Below are 16712 nucleotides of genomic sequence, written 5' to 3' on the forward strand. Positions count from 1 at the left end.
TAAGTTGTATTTATCACATATTTCTAAGAGAGACTTGCCTTTTTCAGAAAAAAATAATGTGGTGGGCATTTACTAGGAGTTTTTTTATTTTTTATTAGAACATTTTTTTTATTATATCGGTGGATATGGGCTCATTTGGGGGACTATAATCATACCACGAAAGTGTCCATTAGCTATAGGTTGCATTGAGGGTGTGTTATTCTTGCGTCAAATGGCGTACCATGGAAGGGGGAGGGGGGGGGTTGGGTGGTCTATCTGGCAGTGGCGGAGCGTCCATACAGTCAGGGGGCGGATGCCCCCCTGACGGACTCAAATGGATTGCTGGCGCCCTTTTCAGCTTTATACCACTTTTTATTTATATGCGATTATTGACGTTTTTAATGCGCTCTCATCTACCTCTTGACATTTGTCACATTTTTTTTTTTGGCGATGACACCTATTTATTCTTCATTTATCTGCATATTAGCAAGGCCCGGAAAGGGTCATTTCCGGCGATCTAGGGAGCATCTTTATTCAAAAATTTCTCTACGCTCCGCGCCAACCCGTGGTGGCGCTCCACTTAGATAGTGTCGAAAGCGCCCCTACAGACCATCCTCGCCCCCCTCGACCAATACCCCTAGCTCCGATACTGCAGAAGACCCGATAGAAATACGTATTCTTTATAAGTGCACAATTTTGAAAAACCCCTCTTTTCAGCCCCCTCTCATGTCCTCTCTGAAACACCCATCAACATTGAAATAAGACGTGGAGTAGAAGACACCCTTGTCTTTGTTATACACAAATTTCGTGTAATTATCTGACCGGGAAAGTCTTGTTGTTTATAGGCCTATGATTTCTACAGTTTTTCATAAATCATATATCAGGTTTTTTTGCCCCCCCCCCACCCGCACGCCCCCACACAACACCCAATTCCAAAATAAACTTCAGATTCGTAATCAGCGTGTCGCGAACTACCAGAAAAGATACACATTGATCGCCTTTGCGACAAAAAGTTTTTTCACCTAAAAAAACCGTAAGGGGTACGTACCTCTTGCAGTTTTTTGCCAAAATTGACCCAATTATTCATGAATGTCAAGATAAAACTCAAGATGACAAACAAAGGTTTGATTTGACTGCTTTGAAATCACGTATCACTGGCAAGATGCGTCGAGCACCCTCTTATGACACTTATTTCGCTCAGTTTGCAACTTCAGAGGAACAATAGAAAACCGAAAAACTTTTAGGGACAACAAAAGGTTTTATAACCTTTGTTCGTCGTAAAAGTTTTTCGGTCTTACTTTTCTTTGAGGTGAAAAAAAAAATTGTCGCAAAAGCGATAAATGTGTATCTTTTCTGGTAGTTCGCGACATGCTGATTACGAATCTGAAGTTTATTTTGGAATTAGGTGCTGTGTTGGGCGTGGGGGCAAAAAACCTGATTTGCAGTTTTGCCAAAACTGACCAAAAATCGATCCACAATCGATTTCGCCCAAATGGCGTAACAGGGGGTAACCGATGCTCAGGAGCCCAAATTTGCAACTCCCAGGTCCATATCTGCTTCCGTGCGGGAGGTACGTGGTCCCAAAGGAATCTGCATAGCCCTCCAAAAGATTTTATTGATAAGATCCAAAGTACTATTTTTGATTTATTTCGAACGGGAAAACTGATAAAGTAAGGAAAATTACTATGTATAACCCCATTGAAAAGGGGGGTTTAAAAAAATGTATGTTCACAGCTTTGTTGGTGCTCTCAAAACCTATTGGGCCAAGCGTTATTGTAATAATGCCAACACGGGGTATTGGAAGCTCTTTTATTTCATTCCTCTCTGTCGCCGTCCGGTAAAGAGTTGCTTTTTAATTATAATTTTCATGACCAGGATATTTCCTGTATTTAAAAATACCTTCATTGGACAAATTTGTATGGTTTTGAGTAAGCTTAGCTACCTTTAAGAAACCATCGGAAATTGGGTGTGAAAATCCCTAATAATTTTATTAGAATTGATAATACCATTGTTTATGACAAAAAGCTTTTACGACGCCGGTTTACTGTTTGTTAGGGATATGTTTTTGCTAGATGGGAAGCAATTGTCCAAATATTGCTTTTCTGACCAGTCTTCTACATTGTTAAGCTATTGTATGCTTTATAGAAGACTTCCTTTCACATTGTATATTTGCACGTGAAAAAACAAAATAAATCAAATCAAATAACTAATAATTATTTCTAAACAGTTACGGTGGTTAGTGTTATGTACTTAGAAAGTAAGACAAACTCTCTGTCTAGAATTCAACTCCCAGAGGATGTATTGTTTTGGTATTTCTTTTCCTCATTTTGCAGCTAAAATATTAGAAAAGCCTATCATTTCTCAATTAACAGATACTGTGGCAAAGTTGTTATGTTGTATAATTTTGCATATTTATTATTGTTTTGTACAATGAAATTGTCAATAAACTGAAAAAATGAGACATACTCCTTGTCTTGAATTCAAACACCAGAGGATGCATTTGATTTTCTATTTATTTGCCTTCTAATGTTGTGAAGATTAAATATTAGAAACGAGTATTCAATCTCAACAGTTCTAGTGGCGCAGTTGGTAGTGCTCTGGACTGGAGAGACAGACAAACTCCATGTCTCCGGTTCGAACCCCAGACAGAGCATTTTATATTTTGCTCTTTTACTGATTTCATTCTGGACTATGAAGTTTAAATATTAGAAACGAGCATTAATTCTCAGCAGTTCTAGTGGCGCAGTTGGTAGTGCTCTGGACTGGAGAGACAGACAAACTCCATGTCTCCGGTTCGAACCCCAGACAGAGCATTTTATATTTTTGCTCTTTTACTGACTCCATTCTGGACTTTGAAGTTTAAATATTAGAAACAAGCATTAATTCTCAACAGTTCTAGTGGCGCAGTTGGTAGTGCTCTGGACTGGAGAGACAGACAAACTCAATGTCTCCAGTTCGAACCCCAGACAGAGCATTTTATATTTTTGCTCTTTTACTTATTCCATTCTGGACTTTGAAGTTTAAATATTAGAAACGAGCATTAATTCTCAACAGTTCTAGTGGCGCAGTTGGTAGTGCTCTGGACTGGAGAGACAGACAAACTCCATGTCTCCGGTTCGAACCCCAGACAGAGCATTTTATATTTTTGCTCTTTTACTGATTCTATTCTGGACTCTGAAGTTTAAATATTAGAAACGAGCATTAATTCTCAACAGTTCTAGTGGCGCAGTTGGTAGTGCTCTGGACTGGAGAGACAGACAAACTCCATGTCTCCGGTTCGATTCCCAGACAGAGCATCATGTCTGCGGTTCATGTCCAGACAGAGCCTTTTACTTTTCTACCCTCTGGAGGGAGTGGAAGTATAAATATAAGAAACGAAGTTTCTCCAGAGGGAACCGAAATGGTGTAATTGGTTATTCCATCGTTCAGTAAGCGATTGGTTTGGATTGCATCGGTTCAAGTCCCAGGTGAGTATTTGCAAAAGGAGTTCTGGGATGAGGTGAATCCTGAAGGTGGGCGGCCCCTCCTCCTGACAGGTGGGTAAGGTGAGTACCAAGGTGAGAGGGGGCGAAGGTGTGGACAAGGTGAGGTCGCCGCCCCCTCTCCCTGACAAGGTAAAGGCGCGGACAAGTGGAGTTCGCCGCCACCCCTCCCCCCCTGACTAGCTAATCGGTAGTCAGGGGAGGAGTAGTGGAGAAAATGTTTTATAAAAACGACAAGTCCAAACAGCAGCATCTTTAAATATTTGTAAAGCTTTAGAAACCAGAGGCCCATCTAATGGTCTAGTGGTAAAGACTTTTGCTTTTGCATCTCAAGGTCCCTGGCTTAAACTCAACCTCTGCTTTTCCTTTTACAATACTCATGTAAAAGGAAGAGAAAAATAAGGAAGAAAAAAGAGTGATACTTTGAAATAACTTCTTTTTTTTAATGACAAATCAGTTCATGGACAGGATATACCTTCATCCCTCCCACCACACACAGTTAATACCCTTCAACTACCTGTCCAGAAACAGGTTATCCCTCATCAAATTATTATGCAAATACTAATCAAAACATGCAATACATATTTCATAAACATTCTTAGTGATACCTGCATCTACTATTGAGATGGTTGGGTGACAACAGACAGTTATTTTCTATAATGTTTCTATTATTTATAATATCAGCCTGGAGGGCAGTTATTTAATGATACTAAGCAGTCACATGTACATATGGGATAAGCCTATGGCCTTTTTACTTCACACCAGGTGGCTATCCAATTCACACCAGTACATTCTTTTTGGACATTTTTTTTTTAAACATTTGGAAACCATTTCAACATGAGGGGAAAAAGAATTGATTTCTCCTAGATAAAAATAATAACCCCATCTTACTTTAGCCAGACAGGGCTTGAATCCATAGGTTTGCTTGACAACAAGTTCCCAACAAAACAAAGGAGTTGGCCTTCCATGGCTGATTGATTATTCAGTTTACAATACCATGGCACCCCTGCCACCATCAATAAATTTTTCTTTAACTTTCACTTACTAACTAAACCTGATTTTGAATTAATTTTAGATAACTTAATTTTTACATTTTTTGCCCTCCAGTTTGAAAAAGGAAACGATACTACCATAGCACAAACAACATATATGTGGAAAGGTTGCTCCCTTTCATTGCTGTCTCAATCACACACACCCCCCCCCCCCCGCTCCGACTACCACACCCCAAATTATATACACGAAGAGTGCATTATTGAAAGTTTCTTTAAATATAGCCTTTTCATGCAGTAAACCTGTGCTGCTGCAAACTGAAAATTCAATTCAAAGATTCTCCCTCTTCACTTTCAACAATTTCATTTCTCCTTCTCTATCCTTCGCCTCACCACCCCCCCCCCACCCCTGGTCCTTCCAACTATCATCCATAACTCCTGCCAATATCAAATTCAGTCACCTTAACATCCCCCCATAAAGTGTCAGTCAGTCAAGCACCGCAATGTTTGTAGACCAAGAAATCAACACCCGAAACCCATTTTTAAAACTTTAAAGCCCCATCAAATAAAGATGCTATTTTTTTCTTCTTTTTCTCTAAACAAGATAAACACACAAACACCAAATCCAAAATATATAAAATTCCAATTCCCATTTTGAATATTCTTCAAATTTTGTTTGCCAAGCCACGTTAAAAAAGTGAGTGTTATTCTTTTTGGCCTTCCCCCATCTTTGTGTTTGCATTGCAACAAGGTGTAGTTTTCTATACTAAAAAAAACAAATGAAATCAAATAAAACTTAAATAAAAGATGATTACAGCACATGCAGGAGAAGAGTGAGAGCCCTCCCAAATACTACCGGCTTATGTATACAAAAGACCTTTCTTCCGAAATCCTTTTTCCGACATCGTGGCAAATCGAGAGTTACTTTTCACCCCCGCTCCACCATCCACGCAGGAACCCACCCAGACCCCCCTGCGGGGACGATTTATTCTGTTCCAGTTTCTCGTCCAAGGAGGGTAACTCTATATGGTTCAGAGCTATGTCAAAGAAGAGCGGTTTGCACGGTGACGGCTTAAAGTCCAGTGGAAATGTGGTGAAGTTGGGCTTGGCGGCCAGGTCCGGCTGGTTGGCGTTGTACCAGTCAAGCCATTCCGCCAGCGGTCGATTGTCCTTCAGACCGAGTTGCGCCATTCCTTTGCTGATGGAAGGTTCATTGGAATCTGAAAAATGAACGCAGAGAGGTTCTTGGTAAGCCATGGTTTTTTTTCAAAGTATTCTTGGGTGGAGGGTATATTCTATGGGTGAGGATAATCCGGAGGGTGGGGGAAGTCAATTCAATTAACTGTGAGAAACGTCATTGAATTAGGAACCACCTAAGGCCTATTGTCATCTTTGTAGTAAGTTTGTCACCTTGAGCTACGTTACAGTTCATAAGTAGGGGGGGTATATTCGAGTGGAATTTGGGATTCGAATCCCCGAATAGAGAAAGTTTACAAAAACTTGTTAATTTGCAGTCATTTTTTGTTATTGCTGTCACAAACAGAAATGGATACCCACTTTCTATTATTTGTAGATGACAGAGACTGGTTCAATCGCAGTCTACAAGGCCAGATAAACTCTTTATATTTTGGCTTTCAATTTCTTTATTCTGACAAATTTCGATAGTACAAAAAACAGCAGTTTTGATCAGGCTTTTGATACTTCCTTGTGATCCCTGGACATCATACATTCAGCTACAAGCAAAAATAACTGTTGTCTGTCCTGTCCACCACAATAATCCTATTGTAATATTTTCAGACCCTAAGGGCTAATAGGTCTCTTCCCCCCCCCCCCCCCCCCCAAAAAAAAAGTGTGAAAAGGGACAGTGCTGCTTCCAACCAAATGAATCTTTTCACTCATTGTTTAACCAAAGAGAAAAATTTGGGAAAGAAAACAACAGATTATTAATATAAAGGCCATATTTCTCTGAATCATTGTCTATGCTCTGATGGAATACATTTGTTCCAGTAGCAGGGTTCAATTCCCAGGTTCCAAATGGACATGGCAGTTTAATCTGCATTTTCCTGACGATCAGACCCAAAAGAGAACATCGATATGTCTCTCCACCATTATCCCAAAGAAGAAACCTTTCAGAAACTCAAGGGTACTAAAGGGATTTCTTCCTTTTAAATTAACCAGGGTCCTACACAAAATTAACAGGGTAGTAACATGATGGTCTCTGCCTGATTCCCCCTCCCCCCACCCAATTTCTTTTCTTAATTTGTTGGTATTCATCCTTTCATATATAGTCCATCTTGCATTTTGCCTTTTGAAAAACAAGAATCCTTAATCTTCATCCAAAGCAGCAAAAAGTTTCTTTCCAAACACAGTAAATTGAATATTATTATTATTATTATAATATTATTATTACGTACATACCTAGAATGGCGGCCGCCTGAGGAGAGTACTTCAAGCTGTTGATATCTTGTGCAAGAGTGTCCAATTCCTCTACCTCCACCTATTGATTAAATGAAACCAAAATCTAATCATGATGTCTTCCACATTAAGTTTTTAGGGAGTGTCACTACTCGACAAGCCCTATAGGGTTTTTTAGTACACTTCCTTTCACAAGTTTTGTTTCTTATCTCCTTCTATGTCATATGTCATACTTATGTTAAAATAGAACAAAAATCAATAAAATGAAATAAATGAAATTAGTTACCTTTTTTTTTAATTCGAGTAAAAGTTTTGTTTTTGTTGTTGTTGATATCAAAACAAAAGGAGTTTAAACCCTGGTCGACCTGGCGAGAGGTCCTACGGGGGATAATAAGTTTGTTTTTATAGAATAGACATTTTTTTTTTTTTTTCTTGGAGAGGTTGTTTATGTTCAGTCAGGGAATTGCTGGTAAATGAAGTCTTATATATTTACATAGGACAGGATAGCCATAATCATACCCGAGGTCAGAGTCGAAGAGTCAATTAGGGAGGGATTTCTAAAGGAGAGGAATTTTTTAAGTACTGAGAATTGTGGAAACGGAGTGGTTTCTATTGTTGGGTAGGGAGTGGTTGTGTTTTCTATTGTTTGGTAACAATATAATCTGTATATATAAGTGGGCAGGGTCAAGCGGTAACGGAGGGACATTTGACTGTATTCCTTACACATTTTGTCTCTCTTTGCATTAGTTTGAGGGAGTATGTTGCAATTTCTTTTGTGGTTATCTAGACAGGTAGTTACTTGCTTCATACCCATAAACTTAATTCTTGTGGCTGTTACTGTAGGGAAAATATGGCATGATAAACATCATGGTAACGGAGGGACACCAAATGAACACGCGTTTTCACACTTTTTTTGGAAGATGTCAAATCCACTGTTCTTAAGTTGCACTGACCATGTAACTTATATCAGGTGTTGGCTGGTACATTGCTTCACATACACCAAGGAAAAATTAGATGAACAGGCATAAATTGTAAAATCTACAGCTGATTTCGTACAGTAACGGAGGGACAATTCCGATGGTAACGGAGGGACACAAAATGTTCAGTGTTGTTTAGTGTAGCCTTTTGCCTGTTTTTGCTGCTTAGATTCAATATTTTTATTGCTGTTGGACTAAAATTTATATTACTTAGGGAAACAAGGATAAGAACATTAAACCAACAGCTATGTTCACCAAAACATTAGCAATTTTTGTGGTTAATAAAAATATGAGAAAAAATAGTAAGAAATTGATTAAAAGAACATGTTTAAACAGACCACTCTTCATCATTTAGCACTCTCTAACTGCATTATTAGCAACTGGTGGGGGGGGGGGGGGGGCTGGTGGCTAGTGCACTTCAAAACAAGTCAGTAAATCACATATTTACAGTAGACAGTTCACAGGTACTGTACTGTACCATCTGCAGAAAGGAAATTTCATTACAGTAGTATAAGTCACATTTTGTCTTCCAAATACTACTAGTACTTTGCAGAAACCACTCGGTGCAGTAATTGATACTGGTCTTAAAAGTGAAATGCTGAGGTAATTTCTAACTTTAATGATAAAACCATACTGTAATAATGCAGTGGTAGTATAACAATTTAACAACTAACAACAATAATAATACAAAAACATTTTGAGACATAACATGATGCAGTTACAGTAGCTACTGTACTGTACTGCAGAAAGGTTCAGTATGCCTGAATGTAATATTTGTGGATTAGAAACTACAGTTGAATTAACTTCCTGCGATTATTTATAAACACAAAACAAAACAACAATATCATAAAAATAAAAAGCAATATTCCAATCACAACTATGCTTTGAACATGTCTGCAAACTTTTCTATTATTTATAATCCTGATCAACAAATTTTGAGTTTGCTCTTGCTGAAGGAAAGTGGCTTTGGAAGCTCTTGCAAATGGAAGAAAATGTCCTTGATTCTCACAGCTGAAATATTGCTCACAGTTTTGCACTGGTTGGCAATCAGCAGTGTATGAATGAAAACTTCCATTCTGTACCTTCCAGCCAGTGTTTGTGGTGTGTTTTTTTTTTTAACTCAAATGTACTGTAGCTTTTCTTGACTTCCATGACTTCACATTCTGAGGAATTTATTAATGTTAGTCAAGCTGTTGTTCTCCACACATAAACAGGAAGTCAAGAATTCAATTTTAAGAACACAACTACTTAGCAAGTAAACTCCCACTGGCAGGAATCTGTGCACAATCTTGCATTAAACAATTGTCCCTCCGTTACTGGTAACGGAGGGACACTACTTCACTTGTTCTTTATTTTAGCATAAAAGTAGCTAACTCCTTGGTTTAACATTTCTTTAGTGGTTAACCCTATGAAAGTGTTTTATACAAATTATGAAATTTTTCCAGCATTGAATGACTGAGAAATTTAAAAAAATGTATTTTTTTGGTAACGGAGGGACAGGTAACGGAGGGACAAATCAGGTAATTAGCAATTACTGCTAATTGACAATTTATAGACATTGATGGGGAAAAATTCCTGTGATATGCATAATATTGACCAGGACTACTAGGCTGTGTAAGTAATCTTTCTAAGTCATCATTGTACTAGGAAAAATTTGGTTTTAAAAATATCCACAAAATTCAATATTTTTTGGCATAACACAAGTGCAAATTGGCTTGTGTTATATATGTCTATAACTTTTTATTAAATTTGTATATTTTTGTTCTGCAAGCACAGTGGTAAAATATAACTCTTTACCTATCTAGCCATACCACATTTGACCATGTTCTGTACATTTCCAATTTCAACCCAATTGTTACATTTCCCTTGACCCTGCCCAAGTATACTTGGGCCTAGACCCATTTTGGAAAGGATTTTTTTAATGGAATGAGACTTTAAGTAGTAATAATTGTGAATACAGAAAGGGTTTGATTTTTGGGTAGTGAGTTGTTGCGACTTTGTATTTCAGGGGGAGGTCTTCAATCAAAGGGTCGTTCTCGAGGTGAAAGTAGATTTTGTGTTTCCTGCACGGAGAACGTACAAAGTAGCAATATAGGTAGGGATTTTGAGTGCGAGTCGATAAGCTGTGGTGTGGATTCTGTTTAAAATTTGTTTATTGGGATTAGAGATGGTAAGCAGGGAGATTCTCCCGGGTTTATAGATTTGAATAATTGTTTTCAGAGGGAAGTTATATTTGTGTGAGAGGATTTGAATGGATTTAAGTTGGAACCAGCAGCGTCCTGCAGTTCTGTTACAAAGTAGATTAAACGATAATTTGCTATCGAAAGTGGTACCAAGGAAGGTTGCATTAGGAGTAGCAGTGATTGAGGTGTTGAAAAGATTAACTTTGGAAATATGGTTATGGTATTTTGAGTTTATTATGGAGAAATTGGCTAGGTTAGATTTTGAGGGATATATTTTTGTTCTCCACATCGAGCACCAATTTTCGAGATGTGTAATTGCTCTTTTAATATTTAGTTCCATCATATAGATATTTTTACTGGTGCTCCAAATGGCTACTGTATGTCGTCAGTGTACTGACTATAGTTGCATTCAGATAGAGGGGGGATGTTCAAATCATTAACAAATAGGGTGCAGGGGAGGGGGCTGAGAACAGCGCCCTGTGGAGTACCTGCACCAAGTGGAATAGGTTTTGATTGTTGGTTTTGTAGCATATTTTGGCATTGCGCTCACTAAAGAAAGAGGAAAGAAGTCTGGTGTAATTGGAGGGGAGATTAAAGTTAAGTAGTTAAATTCTTATGCCGTTGTGCCAAGTTTTGTCGAACGCCTTTTCGGCATCAAGGAAGAGGGCAGTGGTATCATGTCTTTTTATGAAGCTGATGCGAATTTCTTTGGAAAGGTGGAAAGTTTGGTTTATTGTAGATTTGTGTGCGCGGAATTAGCCTGATTGATACGGGCAAAGTGATTAATTTGCTCAAGGTGGTTTATGGTGCGGTAATCTATAATTCTTTCGAAAATCTTACCTAAGGCTGGTAGGAGAATAATTGGTTGATAGTTTTGAATTTTGGTGTGTCTTTACTTAGTTTCGGTATTAAAATCATTTTGGCGGATTTCCACAGGGTTGGGAAATGACCCAGTATAAGGAGTTTGTCAAATAATGGGAAAATGAATATCGGAGGCCGACGGAGGGGAATCTTTTAGCATTAGGTCATTTATGTTGTCAAGACCAGGGGAGGAGGCATTTTTGCATATTCAGTGGCACTATACCAATCATTTATATCTATTTCTTTGAGTAGAGGGATGTTTTTGTTGAGACATCCTTAGAAGTTGGGGATAAAGCTGCATTACAGATAATTGTACGGTCTATTTTGTGTTGGAATCTGTTATCGTATGGAGGGCCATCTCAGATATTGAATATAGTTCTCAAGTATGATTCACTAAGCTTTATTTGGTCTTAATTTTTGTGATGAGGTTACCTACTTTATATCTAAGGCATTCGTCTGTATTACCTGTGTTTGGGTTGTAATGGGTTTATGATATTTTTTTAATTTTTCCAAAAGTGTTTTTGTCATTAATGATTGAATCGCATTTGTTTTGGATTCGGTTTTGGTCGACCGCCGATATTTGTCTATTTATTTGTTTTTTAGGTTGGTTAATTTAGGTTTTTAGAGTTGGATCTGGGGAGATCATATAGGTTCTATGTAGGCGACGTCTGAGTTATTTAGTGTAAGAATATTCCTATTTAGTTTTGGATTTCTGTTTTGTTTTTAATGGGCAGTGTTGTTTGAAGGTATTAAAGATATGTTGGGCAATGCTGTCACAATATATGCCGATGTAATGTAGCTTGTTGTTGTGGTAATTGGCAATAGTGTTTGTTATGATCCCTTTTTAAATGATGTCCAGTCTGTTTTATTGTAATTATACGTTAATTCGTTATTTTGGATGCGACTGAGGTTTATGTCTAGCCCTTGTTTATTGGGTTTATCCTAGTTTTGGTATTTTGGTTAATTATTGTTAAGTTGTGTTTATCACATATTTCTAAGAGGGATATGCCTTTTTCAGATATTTTGGTGCTACCAAAAATGATGTGGTGGGCATTTAAATCTCCTAGTAGTATTGTATTTTTATTAGAACTTTTTTTGATTGTGGATATGGGCTCCTTTGGGGACTATAATAGCTAATAATGTGGAGAGGTTTATTGTCTCTTTCAAGTACAATTTCAATTGTTTGGGTTTGTTTGGGAGGAGGGTGGCTTTGAGGTTGTTTTTTTCAGCAATAAGTACTCCTCCCATAGAGCGAGAGATATCGTGTCTGAAAGTTTGGTAACCAGGGATGCTAAGGTGGGAATTTTTATTTAGTTTAGTTTCGTTTAACGAAATGATATCCGGGGAGTGGTTGGCGAATATAGTAAGTAGGAGGCTTAATTTTGGAAGGATACTGTTGATGTTTAGGTGGAGGAACTTGACCGAAGGAGGGAGTGTGCTTGTCATGTAGGTGATTGAGGAGGGCTAAATATTGAAAGATGGTGGAGACGTTCCATAATTACAGTTTCTGGGATATTTAAGTTTAGGTGTTTTAGTGCTAACACGGTGGCGTAACTGGCAAGGTCGTCAGATTTAATATTAATGTTGGCTTTTTGGAAAGTGTATTGTACTAATTCAATTACAAAGGTTGCGATATTAAGTTTTTTTTTCAGTGACGATTTTATTTGTTATTTCAATTTTAGGGGTAAAATTGGTTACATTCGCGTAGGTTCTTTGTTCTTGTTGTTTGTTATTATTTTCAGTTTTAGCTTCTTTAAATTTTGGGCATCCTTTGTAAAGGGCGACATGAGTCCCTGAGCAATTGGCACATTTTGGGTTTTCTTTTGGTTTGGGACAGTCTTTAACTCTGTGGTTTTCGCCACATCTGAGACATCTGGTTTGATTGTTGCAAGTATGGTGGGTGTGTCCAAAGAGTTGACATTTGAAACATTGAGTGATTTGGGGGGTTTGTGGTATTCTTCTGTTTTGTGTTTAGAGTATCCTAAGTAGAAACCTTGTTTGATTAGGGATTGTTGAGGCTCTTGTTCTTCAAACGTCATTTTTACTTTCCAAGTTGTATTGTTTGTGGCATGACTAATGAGTGTTTTAGTTTGTATTGGGGTGTATTCTTGGTCTTTGAGTTCTTGTTCAATATCTTTGATTTGAATTTCAGGGTTTATGCCACAGGCTACTACGGAGAAGTTTCCGTCATACTTTTTGGGGGATTCTTGGTTTGGGGTTGCCTAGTTTAGTCTTTCGAGTCCATGGTTTCAGGAGGATATTTGCAGATTTAGGGTCATGGGGGTGATTAGGATGTCGTTACTACAAAGACGGTTTATATTTGAGATCATGGCATTTGGTTTTTCTTCATTGATTAGTTTAGCAAGTGTTTATTGGGTTTTTTGATAGTTCTGGTAAGATTCCTGATACAATGATTGTTTGAGCGGACTTTTTGGTGGTTGGTTTGGAGTTAGGAGATGGGTTTATTTCAACGTAGATTGGACGTTGTCTTTTTCTGCTATTTTTGTACAGGGATCCAGTCATTAATGTCTATGTCAAAATCAGAGAGGTTTAGGTTTTCGACTAGGGGGGCGGTTATAGGTGGGTAAGGGGTTGTCATATTGGCAAAACAGCCCCTCCCTACGGGTTTTAAATGGCTTCTATACAATGAAATTGATCATAAACTTCACTTACCAGAAAGAATTAGTCTCCAACCTAAGACGGCGGACGGAAAGAATAGGAACTCCTTTTGAAGAGACACACAAATGAATTGAAAGTGTACTCGGCAGCGTTGTGTTGGTATCCAAGGACGCGTACGTTTTGTAAATGGCGAGTAAGTCATAGAGTGAAGGATGGTGGGGTGGCGCTATGTCAAAAAGCTAACTGTTGACCAACATAATCCACAGAACCCTAAGAAAAGGAGAGGAATGCAAAAGAACTTAGCCAGTTTTCTTCAAAGTAAGTCTCGTACATTTAGCACAAAACATTAAACACTAATTAGCAACTAATTCCAACAAAGTTTAGGCTGTGATTGAAACTTTATTGGTGGAAACATAATTAAATATATATTACATTTTTATGAACCTTTCTTTCTTATGACTAACCTTGACTGTATATTGCAGCTTTCCAGCTTAGCTGGTGTTTTTCCATCAAATCAGCTCATCTTTGAGTTTTCTGATCTTGACAACAATCAACTGTCTTTTTAATTCACCACAACCCAGACCACACTAATTGGCAACTCTTTCCAACAATCTAAGGCAACAATCATCAATTTAAGACAACCAAATTACTAATTACAAAATGATTCCAACAAACTAAGGCACCGGGTCTCATTAATTTAGCACAAAACAGACCACACTAGTTAGCAAATCATAACAATAAACTAAGGCAAAACTTATAAATTTAATACAAACACACCACACTAACTACCAACAAATTATCACAGTACTCCTCTTCAATTTAGCACAAACAGACCACACTAATTAGCTACTCATTCCACCAAACTAAGGCACAATGTCTCTTTAATTTATCACGAAACAGACCACACCAAAGTACCGACTGGTTCCAACAGGCTAAGGCACCGTGTCTCGTACATTTAGCACTGATCTTGACAAGCAACTGTTGAGAGGACAAGACTGATGTTCATGATACTGGCTCACACTGATGTTTCCCTTGAAACTTAATTTTTCTCCAATTTCTGTTAAATCACCTCCAGATAACACTTCCAGATATCTCTGTAGAGGACAAGCTTGAAGGATCTTCTCGTATTTGGTGGAGTTGAGATCTTTACCAAACAGAACGTTTCCTCTCAAAGTATCATTTTGGATCCAAGCTTGTTGAGCAACATAGGCCACAGATCTCTGATGAAAGGAGAGGAATACAAAACAAATTAGTCACTTTTCTTCAAAGTAACAGCAAAAGTAAAAAAGTCAAACCCTGTTAACAACCAAACTGTCAGCCGTGAGACAAAACATGTATACTCTTCTAGAGGGGCAATTTGTGAAAGAAATGGAATTTTATGTTCAGATCAAAGTTATTGGACACTGGTTTGAACAACTCTCAAAAAAGACCTCACTAAATACCAACTCGTTCCATCAAACTAGGTACAATGTCTTATTAATTTTAGACAACCAAAATACTTATTACAAATTCATTCCAACAAACTAAGGCAACAGGTTTCATTAATTTAGCACAAAACAGACCACACTAATTAGCAACTCATATCAATAAACTAAGGCAGAACTTATCAATTTAATACAAACACACCACACCAATTACCGACTGGTTCCAATAGGCTAAGGCCGAGGTCTTATACATTTAGCACAAAAATGTCTCCTACATTTCTAATTAAAAACTAATACCAATAAACTAAGGCACCATGTCTCAATAATTTAGCACAAAAACAGACTACATTAATTAGCATCTCATGCCAATACACTAAGAAACCAATTAGCTTCATTTTGATGTTGTCATGGTTGCTTGGAATGAGTGGAATGTGTCACTCTGTACAAACTATATCATGGAACTTGTTCAGCCTTTCTGTAAGAATAGTAGTTTAGCACAAAAAAAAACAACATCAAATACCGACTGGTTCCAACAGGCTAAGGCACCATGTCTCATACATTTAGCACAAAAACAAGAACACACCAAATACCGACTGGTTCCAACAGGCTAAGGCACTGTGTCTCGTACATTTAGCACAAAAACTGACCACACCAAATACCAACTTGTTCCAACAGGCTAAGGCACCGTGTCTCGTACATTTAGCACAAAAACTGACCACACCAAATACCAACTTGTTCCAAGAGGCTAAGGCACCGTGTCTCGTACATTTAGCACAAAAACTGACCACACCAAATACCAACTGGTTCCAACAGGCTAAGGCACCGTGTCTCATACAATTAGCACAAAAACACACCACACCAATTACCTTTTTCAATAGGCTAAGGCACTGTGTCTCGTACAGTTAGCACAAAAACAGACCACACCAAATACCGACTGGTTCCAACAGGCTAAGGCACCGTGTCTCCTACATTTAGAAATGATCTTGACAACAATCAACTGTTGAGAGGACAAGACTGATGTTCATGATACTGGCTCACACTGATGTTTTCCTTGAATCTTACTTTTTCTCCAATTTCTGTTAAATCACCTCCAGATAACACTTCCAGATCTCTCTGTAGAGGACAGGCTTGAAGGATCTTCTCGTATTTGGTGGAGATTATGATCTTTCAACCACTTGTTCTAAACCTGATCCAGCTTCATTACAGACATCCAAGACTCACAATTTTCCTTCAATTTTCTTCTTTCAACTGAGACAGTATTGTAAAAGATAAGAAGATTTCATATATTGGAAAGCAGATAGACATTGCAACTAGACTCATTTTTATACACTCCCTCCCTTCCTCCCCTCCCTCTCCCTGACTACCTAAACAACCCTGACTGCTGCCTCATTGATATAACTCTGTATAAACAAATGTATATGATTGTGGTTAAATGGCAGAAATAAACGAAACAAATACCAGAGCTTAAATATTTCTGTGTTACTATAGTAAACTGCATACCCAAACGGAAGCATTACAGAATCTTCAATGTCTCAGACCTCCAGCAGGATGTTACAGTCACAGTTCATGGAGTCTCCTTGTGAATCAGTGTGGCCAATGCAATGCTGTAAAGACAAATATCAAAGCAATATGTACAGTATATATATACCTTTGGTGTGAAATAAATTTTAGTATTTTTTTTTAAGTAGTTTTACATAAGATCATCTTCCAGTTTGCGTATGCAGATACCTTTTTGATGAATGTTTACAAACATGAATAAACTGTACCTCTTTTTGAACTAGTG

General features: G+C 37.9%; 1 protein-coding gene across 2 annotated transcripts in view; it reads right to left on the reverse strand.

Annotated features, from left to right (window-relative positions):
* LOC139975566 (gamma-adducin-like) overlaps positions 1 to 16712 on the reverse strand; it is a 59561-nt gene continuing 42849 nt past the window's right edge. For both annotated transcript variants that reach the window (XM_071983574.1, XM_071983575.1), the window contains 6 exons: positions 16430 to 16533; positions 15992 to 16177; positions 14575 to 14725; positions 13560 to 13775; positions 6869 to 6947; positions 1 to 5670 (listed from right to left, as the gene is read on the reverse strand). The gene's annotated coding sequence lies outside the window, so the exon portion shown is untranslated. The remainder of the gene's footprint in view (positions 5671 to 6868; positions 6948 to 13559; positions 13776 to 14574; positions 14726 to 15991; positions 16178 to 16429; positions 16534 to 16712) is intronic.

The sequence above is a fragment of the Apostichopus japonicus genome, chromosome 11, assembly GCF_037975245.1.
Source record: "Apostichopus japonicus isolate 1M-3 chromosome 11, ASM3797524v1, whole genome shotgun sequence".
NCBI classification, from domain to species: domain Eukaryota; kingdom Metazoa; phylum Echinodermata; class Holothuroidea; order Aspidochirotida; family Stichopodidae; genus Apostichopus; species Apostichopus japonicus.